Source organism: Alligator sinensis, unplaced genomic scaffold (assembly GCF_000455745.1).
Source record: "Alligator sinensis unplaced genomic scaffold, ASM45574v1 scaffold210_2, whole genome shotgun sequence".
Lineage (NCBI taxonomy): Eukaryota > Metazoa > Chordata > Crocodylia > Alligatoridae > Alligator > Alligator sinensis.
The window spans coordinates 1783576-1788103 of record NW_005841946.1 but is presented as its reverse complement, the minus strand read 5'-3'; the positions used below and the strand labels follow the sequence as shown (position 1 = coordinate 1788103).

General features: G+C 49.4%; 1 protein-coding gene across 3 annotated transcripts in view; it reads left to right on the top strand.

The window, feature by feature from the left end:
- Nucleotides 1-4227: 4227 nt before the first annotated feature.
- SPG21 (SPG21, maspardin) overlaps nt 4228-4528 on the top strand; it is a 13275-nt gene continuing 12974 nt past the window's right edge. Inside the window, exon 1 of one of the 3 annotated variants that reach the window (XM_025199578.1) lies at nt 4228-4345. The gene's annotated coding sequence lies outside the window, so the exon portion shown is untranslated. The remainder of the gene's footprint in view (nt 4346-4528) is intronic. The other 2 variants (XM_006020072.3, XM_025199580.1) reach the window with 2 other exon arrangements.

Below are 4528 nucleotides of genomic sequence, written 5' to 3'. Positions count from 1 at the left end.
GCGGGGCGGCGGGGGCAGGGAGCGGATAGGCGCGGGGCATGGCGGGCCACCGGGATCGCTGCATGCCGGGAGTTGTGGGTCGCTGGACGGGAGGGCGCGAGGGTCAAGCGTGTGCGCGGGGAGAAGCGCTGACAGTGGTCGCGAGAGGTGACTCAGCGCTTGCAGCCTCCACGTGGCCGAGCGGGCACAGCGCTGAGTCAGCCCCGGGCTGTGTGCTGAAGCCCGCACTTGATTTGCTGCTGGGTAACAAAGAACTTCCTCGTGTTAGCTTTAGGCGTACAACCTACTAGTTTTATTGTGCGACCCCAAGTGTTTGTGTTGTGAGAATAAATATTAAGTCCCTATTTCATTTCCCTTCACCGTTTAGGTTTTTTTTACGGGTTTCCCTCGCCAACCACGGTTTTGAGTATCCACACTTAATATTCTATATATATATATACCATTTTGGCTAGCACGGTATTTTGAGTAACCACGGTTTTTCGTGGCTGTGGCTGCCATTTTTCCCATGCGCTTTTTGTCTTGCCAACCAGGGGGAACTTTCAGGAACCTAACCCCAGCGGTTGGCGAGGGAAACCTGTATACTTTTATCATGTCCCCCCTTTTCTTAACTGAATAGGCCTGGCCTCTTTACTCTCTTCTCATTCAGAAGCCCCTCCATACCACTGATCATCCTGATTATAGGCAACACGCAAGGGGGCACAGGTGGGCATGTGCCCCCCGACCCTGAGATTGACCGCTACCGAAGCCGCTGCCAGCTTCTGTTGTTCATGATCCTGATTGCCAAACTTGTGGTGCCCCTCCACACCACTGATCATCCTGATCATAGGCGACGCATAGGGATGGCACAGTTGGGGGGGCATGTGTCATCCCCCCCTCCACTCCCCAAGATTGGCCGCCACCGAAGGCTTCTGCTGGTAGTTGCTGCTTGCACCCGCCCCCTGCCCCCTCACTGTTGATGGCGTCTGCGGGCGGTCTCTGCTCACCACCCTGGTGTCTTCCCAGTCACGGGAGGCATCAATTGTTCATGATCCTGATTGCCAAACTTCCCTGGACCCTCTCCAGTTCTATATTCTTTCTGAGATGTGGGGACCAGAACTGGTCACAGTGTTCAGTTGATTCACTTCTTCAACATACATAATAACCATGACTTTCCCAGCCTGGTGTATCTGCAGCCTGGACACTAATGGTTTCTTATGACAAAATTAATTTGTGCCATGCACTTGGTCCAATAGAAGAGCTCTTCCACAAGAATCCTTACCCCACAGCAGTGACCACTGACTGTCAGTGCAAGCTACTAGTGACCACTTGAGACACTGCAGACCAGGGTTGAGGGAAAAAATTGGTACAAGATGAAGCTGCAAGGAAGCCAGCCCCTGGCAAGCTTGGAAAAAAAAGTTAAAAAATAACAAAATCACTGCAACCCAGTGTTAACTATGGCAGCTGATGAAGTGAGCTCAGTCCCACAAAAGCTCAGGCTACACATCTCTGATTGAGTTACTCGTTAGCTCTATTCTGCCTTCTGCCTAACACTAGAACAGAACATTTCTGAGAAGAGATCCAAAATCAAAACATAGCAGTTCCCTTCAGAAACACCATTACAACCCTATCGCCATCATTCTGCTGGCTTGAACAACTTAACTGTGGTGGCTTGGTTCATTTTTTTGTTGTGTAACCTTCTTCTACAGTTGTTCGTTCTGTATTTGATTGAAAAAAAATATTTTGAATTTTGAATGACATGGCATACATAATCCCCCTTTCTGGATGCTTCCCTGAGATACAAGCAAGAGATCTAATAGTGCTAACATGTAATATCCAAATAGAAGACTTGCAATCAAGAAAAGGCAGAGATCTTCGCTTCAGCCTTATTTATTCTACCTAATCAGTTCAACATGGATGTGTCAATGACCTGGTAACTCTACTAGAGCGATTTTCAAGCTGAAAGCTTATACAACCTTTTGGAGAGGTAAAATCACCCTTCCTGATCCTCCTCACTACTCTCCCGTGCATGGATCTAAGAATACAAAGTTCTTTGGGTAAATGTGATATATTTTAATAGACAAACTAAATAGTTGTAAAAATTGTTCCCTGCAAGCTTTCAGGCACAAACACCTTTCTTCAGGCATAAGGAAAGTCTGCTGGTGTTGTGTGCTCCTAGGTGTCTTAGAAAAGATATGTCATTGTTGAGTCTGGCTTCTTTAAACCTGTCAGCTATTGCATTATAGCAGATGCTTACATTGAGTTGCTTGTCCACTATAACCCTTAAAATCTTAGAGCCTTTTCAGGGATGTTGCATTGAAGGATACCTCTCCCTATTTCATAGCCATGACCATTTTCCTTGACCTGTAACAGGGTATTATGGAATATATTTTTACACGGGCCCAGCTCACCAAACAGTGCAGAGGTCCTCAGTACAAAAGCTACCAGTGTGATGTTTGAGGAGAGAATTTGTATGAAATGCATCATATAAGCCAGGGCCCCAATGCAGTGACCACTTGCACATGTGAATAGCAATGAGCAGTACTGTTGAAGTCAGTAGGACAACTGTTGTGTGAAAAGTTCAGCAAGTGTATCAGTGTTCAAGAGATCGCAGACTTCAGTTTTATCATACTGCATTTGTGATTTTTTTCCCCCTGGTAGGTGGCAGTAACAGCTCATTACTTTTCCTTTCCATACACAGAACAAGAACCCGAACAAAACAAACCCTTTCAAGAAACAGTTTTCAAAACTTCTATTAGCAATAAGCTATTCTGGTTTACAAACTTAGATCCAAATATTCCCTTTAGGGGCATGGGTAAGTTCAAAATGATATGTGCATGGAGCAGGGAAAAGGCGACATAACACTATTTTATTACTCTTTTCAGTCCTGTAATCTCCAAAGTATGATCTCATTTTATTTGAAGCTTCCTGCATGTGTAGCTATGGCTGAGGGAAGAGTTGTTCTCTGTAGACACCTCTTTTCTTGACATTAAATACTTTTCAACAGTATTCAACTGTGGCTTTTTTTAAAACAGAGAGCAGTTCTCCAGATAGAGCCATCTGGTGGGTTTATGCCACAACAGCTGCACATACACTTGCTCTATAAAATTAGTCAATGACATTTTTTTTCCCTGGTCCTTGCCATTCCTGGTGGAGAATGTAAATCCACTGTCCACTTTCCAAGCACAACTGCCTCCAAATTAAACCAGTCTGCCATCTCGGTTCTGTAGTTTTGAACCATGCAGCCATCCAATATCAGATAAGGTGACTGGAGCCAGCTCGCACCAGGACAGATATGGCCTATGGACCAGCCAAAATTCACTGAAAAACATCAAGTTCTATTCATCACGATCTAAACCCTAATGGCCAGCTTGCAAACGAGAAAAACATAACTTTCCTCAGCTTCTTTTGTAAAAATTGAACCAACAAACCCATAGCGTCAGGCGGGCAGATACCCCCATTGACAATACTAGAGCTGCAAGTCTGCACTGGAGAGCAGAGTTTGGCCCTTGATCTTTAGCACAGCGGTTCTCCACCTTTTCAGACTCGAGGTCCCCCTCCAGAGGCTCAAAGCCTCCCACAGAAGATGCCAGCTCTTAGCTTTCACTCATTTGACTACAGAAAAACAAGAGCCATTGCCCTGTTGCAAAGAATCGAGAAACCCCACTGGTCAGGATGGTTAACACTGGATCCCTGCGTGCAAACAGCATTTCTCTCGTGAATCGTGACCTAGCAGCGCTAACGGTCTGCGGCGCCCTGAGGCACCCTGGGAAGGATCTCAAAGCACCCGACGGTGAGCCGCCGTTCCACCACGTGCATCCCGCTGTCGCCCCCCCAGCAATGAGCTTTAGCCAGGGGGTAAAATGCCGCTGGAAAGGGGCAGGCTTTCAAGGACGCTCTCTGGAGGCCTCACGCTGCTTGGCGGTCTCCCACGGTCCCAGCTCTCCGAGTCCTGTTAGCACTAGGAAGACCAGACTTCATTTTCTTTAAAAAAACCCAACAGCCTGAGCATACTCAGAAGCCCTGGGCACACCCTAAAGGCTCAGACACCAGGAAAAGAGAAGAAGGAGCCCCACACCACGCTTGTAGTGTAGCTGCATTATGCTCCCCCTGCAACAACCACACCTGCGCATGCGCCTCGTCCCAGTCCCATGCGCATGCGCACTCTCCCCCCTCCCGGGCTGTGCCTCAGTAACAATGGCGGGCAATGGCCACCATCCCTCGCCCCGCCCCTGCGCGTGGTCACGTGGCCGGCACGTGGCTCCCGAGGGAAGGCGGTACCCGGAAGTCGCGGCTGGAGGCGCAGGCGGTGCGGTCAGGAGCGGAGCGCTCTCTCCCCCCCTACTCTCTCCTCCGTGAGGGGGAGTCGGTACGGCGGGATGGAGGAGGGGCATGGGCCGGGGCGGTCAGGGGAGGATGGGGGTTGGGCATGCGCTGGGCTGGGCAAGATGGGGGACGGGCATGGGCTGGCGGGGCGCTGGGCCGAGGGCTGCCTAGTCGTTGTCTCCCGTCTGGGGACGCGGGCACAGGCTGGGGGGGGGGGGGGGGGGGG